Below are 11,844 nucleotides of genomic sequence, written 5' to 3' on the forward strand. Positions count from 1 at the left end.
GACATCTCAGCTTATGCCTCATCACATTCTGCCATAAATGTTAATGGAGCAATCTCCAAACAATGAATTAAGAGCTCTAAAACAAACTGGTACTTTTCTGCCCTCTGTTGTTTAGTTGTAGCACTACAAGAAACATGCATTCACAAAATCACGATCCTAACACTGTGTTGTGAATGTATGTTGGTACACCACCCTGGAGCTCAACTTTCACACCTTAAGGAGGGTAGGAACAAGTGTCAGAAACACCCCTATCGCATGGGACTTCGGCAATCAAACCCAACGACTGTAAAACAGAATGGAGGATAGGACCCTGTTACAGCAAACATTTTATTAAGTAAGAAAAAAAATTCTTTATAAACATATTACACATTAAAAAGAAGGAGTTCAAAATCTGTATTACAGTCCTGCTGCAAAATATTTATTATTTCTGCATACCCCATTCTTGGCCAATCACTGGTCAGAAGATTGTAAAATCTAACGAGCAGGGCCCTCTGTTTCCTTTTGTACCAAATTGTATTGTAACTGTAATGTCTACCTTCATTTTGTAAAGAGCTGCGCAAACTGGTGGCATTATATAAATCATATATAATAATAATCACTGAAACTCCTCCCACCTTTATCCTCCACAACAGGCAAGAAAAAAAGCTGTAGTGGAGAGAAAGCATAGACCAAAGTAGAATGACCCAAAGGAGTCACCAGGGCATCTACTGCATACGCCTACGGATTGCTGTCCAGCTTTGTTGCTAAATCTAGAGGCCAGGAGATCCAATTCAGCCACCCTCACCACAATCAGGTCTCTGAGAACACCTCCAGATGAAGAGTCCATTCTCCCCATTTGAGCTCCGATGGTTGAGAAAGTCTACCTGCCAGCCAATTTTCCACATTGGAAATGTACACTGCGGAGAGGGCTGAAACATGATGTTCTGTCCAAGACAAGATCAGGTCTGCTTCTTCCTGAGCAGAACAACTTCTTCCCTCTCCTCAATGGTTGACGAATGCCACTGGAGTAGCACTGTCAAACTACACTCTAGCAGGGAGATACTGAAGGTGTAGGAGAGCCAGCCAAATCGCCCAAAGTTCCATGATGTTGATCAGAACTTTACGCTCCTCTGACGACGTTCCCTCAATCGATAGGTTCTTCAGAACACCTTTCCATCCCAAAAGGCTGACATTCGTTGTCAATGCCTTCCAATTCATCAGAAGGAAGGATTTCCCAGTATCCAGCATCTACGTGGATATTCAGGATTCCAGAGCGGACCTGGTTTTAGGAGACAGGTGCATTGGCAGGTCCAAGAACTCCTGACGTTTGCCTCATATCAGCAGGATATTGAGTTGAAGAGCTCTGGAGTGAAACAGGGCACAAGAGACCGCAATAAATGTGACTACCATCTTCCACAGAACCCTTATGCAGGTTCGAATCAAGGGACTTTACAATGACCTCAGAGACTCCACCTGGAATTTGGAGAGACAGGCATTTTTTCCCACAGAAGTAGTACTTTCACCTGTGCCATGTCAAAAACGTAAGCCGAAGCACTCCAGCTGTTGTGTTGTGACCCACAAGGACAACAGCTTCTCCAGAGCTGCAAAGAAAACGGCTAGTGTTTGTGGCTCCAAACTTGAGCGCACAAAGCATAGAGGTGTAACGCTGAGAACCTCTAGACACAGTGGCTGCAGATCCAGTCTTCTTTGACTTCCTAAGTACAGACTGTCACAAAGGCCAATAAACATCCCCATCCAAGTGGAGGATTGGGAAGAGGATGTTTATCCAGCTCCAGAGGTGTAGGCTTTTGTCAGGAGTCTGAGACTTGTTGCTTATGCAAGAACATTCTGTGACTGTCAGGAATGGACTCACCATTAGTGGTGGAACTCATCTGCCATGTGGGCTGCAGTACCAGGGCTGGCCAGCTGGTGCTCTCAGCAACCAAAAGCTCACTCCTGCAATCAGCCATCACCTGAGGCTGATTGCAGGAGGTGTATTTAAGGAATGGCCAGACCTGCAGTCAGTGCCTTGGTGTACGTTTCCCATGAGCCCCTGTACCTGCATCCTGTCTGCTTCCTGCCTGATCCTGACTCTGAATGAAGTCCGCCTGTCCTGACCTCAGCTATTCCTGACCACTCTTCCGCTTGCTCCTGGTACCGTTTGCTACCGACCCGGCCTGCCCAACTACCTTTGATTGTATATATGGGTATCTGTTGGAGGTTGGGTTGCTTGCACTGTGTTATGTTTACCTTGCACTGCGTTTGTGTTGTTTAGTCTTAATAAATTCTTATTTACACTATACCTGAAGCCTGCGTTTCCCTTTGTCAATCCACACACCTCTGGTCATACCCGGAGCCCTGACATTACACCAAGGCCATTCCTGACCAGAAGTGGCTGCACAGGGAAGCCATCTTGGCTTGTTGTTGTGAAGGATGCATCCAGAGGAGGTTATCTACTTGTATCTGCTAGTCTTTGATGACAGAGAATATGCCTATCAGACTCTGCAGGAGTATACCAGGGATCAGCTGCTAGAATGCATACGGGTCGCTCATTCCCTAGTAGATCAGGGCACGGAGTTCTCTGAGGTGCAACCATTGATTCAGGCTTGTGTTGAGTTGGCTTCATCTAGTACCCCTGAGAGCAGGGATGACTTTCTTCCACCATTCAGTGTAGATCAAATAGAATCACTGGTATGGTTGCTGGAGGATGATCCGGATTGCTTCTGGGAACATTATTCAGCATGTTCACCACATATGCTAGTGGAGTGTATAAACGCAGTGCAGTCTTTGGTCAGACGGGCTATGTGTAAGCTGAGTTTTGTTCAACCAATACTACAGTCCTGCTAAGACTTGTTACACCCAGCCTCAGTCAGCTTGCAACAAACCCGTCCTGCTTCTAATCATTCCTCTGCTCAAAGCTCTATTCCTGCATTCCTGACAGCACCCCCAGTTACAGCCCCGTATACCCTGCTATCTACCACGTCAGTACCCTGTTCCCACTCGCACCTATCCTGTAAAAAAGGCAGCTGTAGCAACTATTCCCTCCTCTGTTCCATCCTCCAGCTCTTCTCTGTCCCCAGCTACTCAATCCATTTACAGACCTGCATTTACTTGCATTCCCCCAGTAACTAAACCCAAGAAGAAGCAAAAATTCTTTCCAACCAGTACCATCCCACCAGTATCCAAATCGGTCAGCCTGCTGTCTGAGAACCCGCCTTCCGTTGTTCAGCCTGATGCCTGATGACCCAGTGTACGCTACCCCGCCTGATGACCCGATCCGGCCTGATGACCCGATCCAGCCTGATGATCCTACCCAGCCTAATGATCCTATCCAGCATGATGACCTGGTGCCCGCTACCCAGCCTGATGGCCCGATCCAGCCTGATGACCCGATGTTCGTGATCCAGCCTGATGACCCGATCCAGCCTGATGTCCCGATCCAGCCTGATGACCCGGTATTCGTGATCCAGCCCGATGACCCGATCCAGCCTGATGATCCTATCCAGCTTGATGAGCTGGTGCCCGCTACCGCGCCTGATGGCCACGATCCAGCCTGATGACCCGGTGTTCATGATCCAGGCTGATGACCTGGTCCGGCCTGGTGCCTCGATGCCCGTTGTCGTGCCAGATGACTCGGTGCCCGCTGTCGTGCCAGATGACTCGGTGCCCGCTGTCGTACCAGATGCCTCGGTGCCCGCTGTCGTGCCAGATGACTCGGTGCCCGCTGTCGTGCCTGTTGCCTCGGTGCCCGCTGTCGTGCCTGATGCCTCAGTGCCCGCCGTCGTGCCTGATGACTCGGTGCCCGTTGTCAAGCTTGGTGAACCGGTGCCCGCTATCGTGCCAGATGACTCAGTGCCCGCTGTCGAGCTTGGTGAACCGGTGCCCGCTGTTGTGCCAAATGACTCGGTGCCCGCTGTCGAGCTTGGTGAACTGGTGCCCGCTGTCGTGCCTGATGCCTCGGTGCCCGCTGTCGTGCCTGATGGCTCGGTGCCCGCTGTCGAGCCTGGTGAACCGGTGCCCGCTGTCGTGCCAGATCACTCGGTGCCTGCTGTCGTGCCAGATCACTCGGTGCCCGCTGTCGTGCCTGATGCCTTGGTGCCCGCTGTTCTGCCAGATGACTCAGTGCCCACTGTCGTGCCAGATGACTCGGTGCCCGCTGTCGTGCCAGATGACTCGGTGCCCGCTGTTGAGCTTAGTGAACCGGTGCCCGCTGTCATGCCAGATGGCTTAGTGCCCGCTGTCGTGCCTGAAGCCTCAGTGCCCGCTGTCGAGCCTGGTGAACCAGTGCCCACTGTCGTGCAGGTGACTCGGTGCCTGCTGTCGTGCCAGATGCCTCAGTGCCCGCTGTCGTGCCAGATGACTCGGTGCCCGCTGTCGAGCTTGGTGAACCGGTGCCCGCTGTCATGCCAGATGACTCGGTGCCCGCTATCGTGGCTCAACTTCCCCTCCAGGGGAATCACTGCAGTGGACCTGTAGCGCACCCTGCCAGTGAGTTCACCTTGTACACTGTATCCTGGAGATCACTGTCCCACAGGATCCAGTGCCAACTTGCATTATTACAGGTCATCCCCACTCTAACCTGAATGGTCTGGGTATGGCCTCGCTCAGCCATCGCAGCTGATCTGGATAAAACACTTTACCTCATCAGGGGTGTTAGGAACAGACCAAGCATTAGGGGGAACTAAAGCCCATAAAAAGAATCTTCAGAGAGACAAAGATTAGATTACTTAAACATACTAGACAAAAAAAAAATCAGCCTTAGCTGAGCTGGGAACAGTTATGCTTGGGCAGGAACTCCTGATTTTTTTTTCTTTTTTTTGCTAGTGTCCAATTAACCAAAAGGTGGCAGCATAACTGGAGAAGTCATGAATATGAAGTCCTATTTGTCCTGTGATGTAGGATTAAGAACAAAAGTTTAATATGTTTTACTTATTCTGCATTGTGTGAAGGTTACCAGTATCATGTTCCTAATAAAAGTGAAATTTATAATAACATCACCAGTAGAAGGTTAATAACACCATTACTCATAATCCTGCAATACCTGGATTTTAGAGTGCAATGCCATTGACTGATAGTTCTTTAGGATGCTGGATGACAAAGGCAGGCCATAGAGTAAAATTCCGTTCCTTCAGCCACAGAAGAAATTAGCTTGATTCCCCCATCAACACAGAGTGTTGACAGGGGAATCCCTCCCTCAGAGCTATTGTGTTCGCGTGGTGGAGGAAGCCATTGCCCCTGGAAGAACATAGCGATTAATGCTAGCAGCTTTAACAGTCACTTCCAATAATCACTTAAATCCGGCAGGCTGGTTGTACCCAAGTTCAATCAACTGAAGTACATTTAGCTTGCCCATACACGGTTCAAATCTCAGCCAGTCCCTGCTGAACTGTTTGAGATTCAATAGTTTCAGTTTCTGTTGTATGGTCAGCTTAACATAGGACGCTCCAGACCTAAGCTTAACTACACCATGGATGATGACCTATTCTGCTATACAAAATCTGGATTGAATCATATTAGGCACTATACACTGCAAGGATTGCATGCAACTATACGCCCCAGTCACTACATACACAGACAATTAGTACATAGCACTCCATATTCTAGTGCTGTTTTTTTCTGTTTACTGGCAACAGTGTTTGAACTTCAGGATTTAAGGTCGCCCTACACAGCTTGATTTTCTCACGCTCAGCACATGGGCTGAACAGCTGAAATTTATCTGGATTCCCCCACCCACGGAAACAGTGTGGCTGAAGGTATCTCCACTACTGGCTATTGTATTCAGGTTCTGGTGGCTGCTTGAAAACCCTGACACTGCCAATGATTGCATTAGATAGGATGCAATCACTGATTGGCCAATAGTGTTCCACCCAGTAGCATTTCTTTATTTTAAAGCCACGTTTGAGTTGGTAGGTGGTTACATGGGCACTCACTGCTCTATTCCAGCCGATTCAGCAGGAATTGGACACAATTTGAGTGGTCTATGACTAGCATTACTATTAGACAGTCTCTTTATTGGATTGCTAGTCTATTCAATTTTTACTAGTAAGGGTGCACTCACACCAGCAAATGCACCCGCATTCTGATTAGATGGGAGAAACGCAGAGGGAGTCCCTGTGATTAGTTGTGGGAGGCAACCCATCACAGCCACTTAGCCCCGGCTCACATAGATGCAGCCGTGTGGGCCGCGTTTTGCGTGGGCACGAGAGCCCATTCATTTGAATGGACTCCCGTGCCACGCAGGGAAGAAGTTCCCTGCACTTCTGCCGAAAACACAGCCCGCGGGTCCGCATTTCTCTGTGGAGTTGCATGGATTTTCGTGCGGATCCGCAGCAGCACCACCCGCACAGATGTGAACCTAGCCTTGCGAGTGATTGGGCTTTGACACAGGGGTTCTCACATCTAATCGTGGTGTAGGTATATTACCAGTGTGAATGCACCCTTAGGGGGAATGGAGCATTTACAGGATGAAACATTTAGCACTGTTTCTTATCTGTACTTTAGCTGAATTACCAGACAACCCTCACCCTGTGTATTAACTTTGTTTTCTTACAGGTTTAATTTGTTAAGCAAGGAGTTAACTTCCCACACAATACTAGTGCTGCTTACCTTTTACTCTGTCATTGAAACATGGTTTTCTTTTTTTTTTTAGTGGTAAACCTTAGGTGTATCACTTTTAATTGTTCTAATAGTGCAGCCTTACCACTCAGCAGAGGCGTAGGTAGCATATTTTGCGCCCGGGGACAAACTATAAAATTGGCACCCCAGCCCCCCTCCCAGTTTAATCACATCATTGACACCAATGATGGGGCACTATTCCTCCCACTGACACGAATGACACTTACCTTTCTGACCCCTGCTCCAACCTAGGCTCCTTCCCTCTCCCATCCACAGCTAGTATACCTGGTTGCAGCAGCACCATCTGCACGGCACACTTACCGGTCAGCTGTCTTCACTTGCTCCAGCAGCTCCCTCACTCGATCCTCGCGCTGGCGCTCGGCTCCTCCTACTTGCGGGTGATTGGTAACCTGTGTGCCTTTCCTGAGCTACAGTTCTGGCGCCCAATCACCGGTGAGGAGGCGGAGCTTGCAAGAAAGGTACAAGCTGCCATAGGCTGTCCAGTGATCCCGAGGGTGTGGCCAGATGACAGGGGCGGCACCTGCAGACCTCTCTACCCCTCCTCTAGCAGCGCCTCCTGGACTAGATTGTCGTGGGACTGGGACACGAAGCCAGGTAAGACACAGCAGCCCCTTGCCCGCCCCTGTACTAAGTGTCCCTTCCGTTGGAGGGGGGGGGGGGGCATCACCACACCGCCCCCCTAAAAAGGTGAAGCCCTAGGCAAACGCCTTGTTTGCCTCAGGGTAAATGCGCCCCTGGTTGTAAGCCTCATTGGCGCCCGGGTACATATGTACCCCCCTCTCAACTACGCCTCTGCCACTCAGCCATAAGTGCATGCGCTGTTATTTAGCTGCATCTTTTTCCTCACAGCAGAAATGTCAGGCTGAAAGGCTATTAGAGGCTATCCTGTCACCTGCCCAAGCGCAGGGCAGCTGGATGAAAGTAAAAAAAAAAAAAATTGCTCTCTTTAATATGATCCCAACAGAACTTTTAAAAGGAACTTTGATTTTCTGTAATCAATGCAGACTTCAAGTTTTACAGCCCAACAGGGAGAGAATACAATAAAGAAAGGAAAGATTGCACTATAACAAATCAAGAGTAAAGATTCAGATTAATAGAGAGATCGACAGGTGACAAGTTATCTTTAAAGCAGACGCAATCAAACCATGTACCCAGAGCTGTACTAAAAGAGGTATTAAATCTAAATGTAAAACAGATATAGTGACTTCTTTAGGCTTCAGGCGCCCCCCTCTCCTTTTCACCTGTTGATCTGGCCAGTAACAATTCTCCTGTAGTAGAGTGCCTCCTCTCTGGATGAAGGAGCACAACGATATTGTCAGTCTGGGGGGCTGAAGTAGCAGATTTAAATACACTACCAAACTGAAGCCAAACTTCTGCTAATACTTTATAAGCAGTTACAGCAAAAAAAATTTATTTATTTTTTTTACTCGTAGGAGGTTTTACATGAATAAAAATATGATCATTGTAAGCACCCCAGTCAGTGATAAATGGTTTGTCTTATCCCTGTAACCGATACATCTGTAGGAGAGCTTATTCTTTTGAGAAACAGACTTACTGGCAGGATCACCAGGTGAAAATAGAAGAAAGAAAACCTAAAAAAGAAAATGAATGCAGCCATCACATCTAAGAATTGGTAAGATTAAGTATTATAAACTCTTTGCTTGTGGGTGTAATACGGCTTTAAAGCTGCACTAAAGTTCTGCTATTGTTTGTTGCAAACATAAGGTTTTTTTTTGGTTTTTTTTATTGCAGAAAAGACACTTACACGTACATGCCTGTTTGTAGCATCCCTCAGCATGTAATCTGCACAGTTCAGCTTACAGCAGCCTGATCCCCAGTGTGCCAGATTTACAGCCTCCTGCTCATGTATAGGAGAGAGTGCGCCAGTCAATGAAGATGGCTGAAACCGGCAAAAAAGGAGAATATGCAGGTGCCAATGAGGGATGGTTAGTCAGATAAGTTAGTTTTCCAACCAGGACACAAACTGTTCAAAGTTTTTTGTTTTTTTTTTAATTCGAAATATTATGCAATATTTCCACAAAAAATAAAAAGCTTTAAAAAAAACTAAAAAAAACAAACAAACAAAAACCTCAAGTGTAAGAGAAATTAACTTCTCCCCCATTTTTGTTTTCAGTGCACAGTTAAAAAGCAAAATGTTAGAAAGCAGAGCAATTCTCTACAGGAAGCTTTGCTCATAAGAGTTACATGGTGAAACCCAGTCCTGAAGAACATGAAGCCTGTTCTACGATTATCAGGTGACAGACAACATTGACTTCTGCTTCCTTAAAAGGGTTTGTGGGTCATAAATATGCCAACCCATGGGTGGCTTTTTTTTTTCTTTTTTCTTAAATACATGGTTAGCAAATCAGATTTGATCATAAATGCACTGCTGTGGACAACAATTAAGTTTACCTTACTTTTGAAACTTCTCAAGAGTAAAAGAAATAATTAAAATACAATTATTCAATGCTGGGGATCAAGGTGCAAAGTTTTTTCCTTATTTAAAATACTTAAAAAGGTTTCTGTCCATCATATTCCACAGTCAATGTCCATCAGAGGCACTTGTTTCCTGTAGACCAACACTTATTTTCAGCTCAAAATACTTCACACAAGTTAGTCTTTTTCTATACATCCTTTTCAAAACTCAGAATTACAAAGCTCTCTCTCAATCATTTTTCCACAATGTTTCCCGATCAGCACTGGCTTCCTCACGAGTGAAAAGTGAAAACTTCTTCTCAAGCTGAGAACGGAGGTAGCTGTAATCTTGAACATCTAGTCGATGAACGCAGGAGACGTACAGAGTGAGGGCGGAGGCCAGGAGAAGACGATCCGGAGGAAGGGAGGGTACCACCCACAGGATTACAAGTAATTCCAAAAAGACAGGGTGCCTGAGGTGGGCATAGAGGCGAGCAGCACGAGGAGACTTATGAGACAAGGGGTCACCCATTCCAAAGCAGTGGTAATACACCTGTGAGAAAAGTCAGATGAACAGAATGGAGTTTAAAATACTTTAGCTCATTGCCTGCCTTCAAAGTTGTTGGGAACCTTGGGAATACCAGCACAAAGTGCAGCTTTGAATGCTTATCCCACTTGTAGCTTCTGGCATTTAAACAGGGAATGTAAAACCAGCAAAACTGGTGCAGCTGATACTAGTTATAGTTTATGCAAGACTAGCTATTCTTTAACCTCCCTGGCGGTATTCCCGAGTGTAGCTCGGGGTAAAGTTTCAGTGCTACAAGCGGTAACCCCGAGCTACACTCGGGCTTACCATATGGCGCTGCTCCACGATCCCTCGATCACTTACCTTGTCCTGCACTCCCGCGATGTCCCTCCTGCAGTGTCCCTGGCAATGTAATCCGGCGAATGCCGGCACCTGTCATCTGGGTTCCGTCCCCTGTGAGCATCGGGACGTACGGGGGGACGGAACGGTGGGAAATTTGAAAATGACAACAAGTGACATTCACTAAAATCACATAGTAAAACATTACTCTATCAAACCATTTCACATACATTTTGTCCCGAGTGCTTTGCCTGCATTTTTACTGTTCTTTCTGCCTGGAAACTGAGAAACGTCCATTGCGTCCAAAAAGCGTCCCTTTAGGTCAAAAGCGGTTTTAGACCGGCTAGAGAACAGCAAGAGTAAATTAGAACCACTTGCAGAATTGAGTGATGATTCGTGGGGAAATCCGTCATCAGACACTGAAAACGATTTTGCGACTTTGCTCAGTGATGTGCGAACTTGGCGCTATATTTCAAATTTCAGTGTTTTTGGTTTGATTATATTATTGAATTTAATTTATTATATTTTTTATGATTATTAAATTATAATTTATCATTTCGCGTTTCAAGTTTTATCCTACCCGGGATGTTCACTAGACTCTTGTTCGGACAGATTTCAGTGAGTTATTCCTAAAAATTACAGGCCTACAATAAAAAAAATATATATATTTCCATGCAAAAAAAATGTACCGCTTTGAGCACAGAAATATGGACATAATTAGACCGCTAGGGAGGTTAAGACACTATTGTTGCCTAATTTGGTCAATTACAATCATATGATAGCAACACTGCACTTACATTAGCTCTGTGTAACCTGTGCAGACACCCCAACCAGACATGTCTTGTGGGCAGGAGCGGACTGACAACTCATGGGGCCCCTGGGCAATAGGGGATCATGGGGCCCCTGTATCCTTGCCCACACTCAAAAAAGCCTATGAAAGGTACCAGGAACATCTCATGGGGCCCCCTACTGACCCCGGGCCCTCGGGCAGTGCCCAAGTTCCCCAATGGTCAGTCCGCCCCTGCTTGTGGGCATGATTTCTGGTGTTTATTTTTTTCCCCAGACACTCACTTTTGTTCTTAAAAAAGGCTAGTAGTTGCAATTATTTTTCTTATGTTGCAAGACATTTGTGCAACTGTTCATGAAATCTACATTGTCAGTAAAAAAATACATTTATATTCTGTACAGAAAAATGTGATCCCAATTCTATTTAATTTTTAAATATAAAAGATGAGGCTGTGTAAAAGTATATGGATTCTAAATGTGTCAAACCTTAAAAAAAACAAGTTCACTTTTTTGGGAAAAAAATAAATGCATATATTTTTACAGAAAAAGCATTTATTATTTTTCCCCCTACAGCAGCCTGCAAAGCATTGAACCCCTAATCAATGGGTGTTAGTCCTCATGCACACTGGATGTTTTTACAGCTGCTGTTTTTGGCTTTTGACGTTTTTCTTCTACAGCCAGTAAACTCTCCAGCATGTTATCCTACGTGTCCATGCACACAGACTGTAATCAACGTTTTTTGGTAGGGGTGTTTTTTGGCTGGAAAAAACAAACAAAAAAAAAAAAAACAGAACTAGTGGGTTTCTAGAGGAGTTTTTTAGCTGTAAAAACGCTCCAACACTGGAAAAACGCCTCAAACCAGAGGCTTTGAAATTTTTTTTTTTTTTAACCAAAAAAATAAATTTTTTTGTGAGTGAATGACACGACTGTGTGAACGGGGCCCCCCAAACACAGTGCTGTTTTTCAAAAGTGACAGCGGGTACAGGGACTGCTGGAGCATGTTACACGTTACACTCTAAATATTGGCATAACATGACCAGGTGACCTTAACCTTTTAAAGTTGCACTGACTAAGAAAATGGCAAATACAATACCTAAAATGGACAAATGTTTTTACAGCTCATCAGTTAAGGATTTCACTTTAAATGATGTTCCTAGAGTTAT

The 11,844-nt window shown here is 45.8% G+C and overlaps 1 pseudogene; it reads right to left on the reverse strand.

Annotated features, from left to right (window-relative positions):
- Positions 1 to 9,280: 9,280 nt before the first annotated feature.
- Positions 9,281 to 9,583, reverse strand: LOC149460358 (nurim pseudogene; annotated as a pseudogene).
- Between the last annotated feature and the right edge of the window lie 2,261 nt (positions 9,584 to 11,844).

Source organism: Staurois parvus, unplaced genomic scaffold (genome assembly GCF_062004578.1).
Source record: "Staurois parvus isolate SC_StPar_1 unplaced genomic scaffold, SC_StPar_1.0 ptg000232l, whole genome shotgun sequence".
NCBI lineage: Eukaryota > Metazoa > Chordata > Amphibia > Anura > Ranidae > Staurois > Staurois parvus.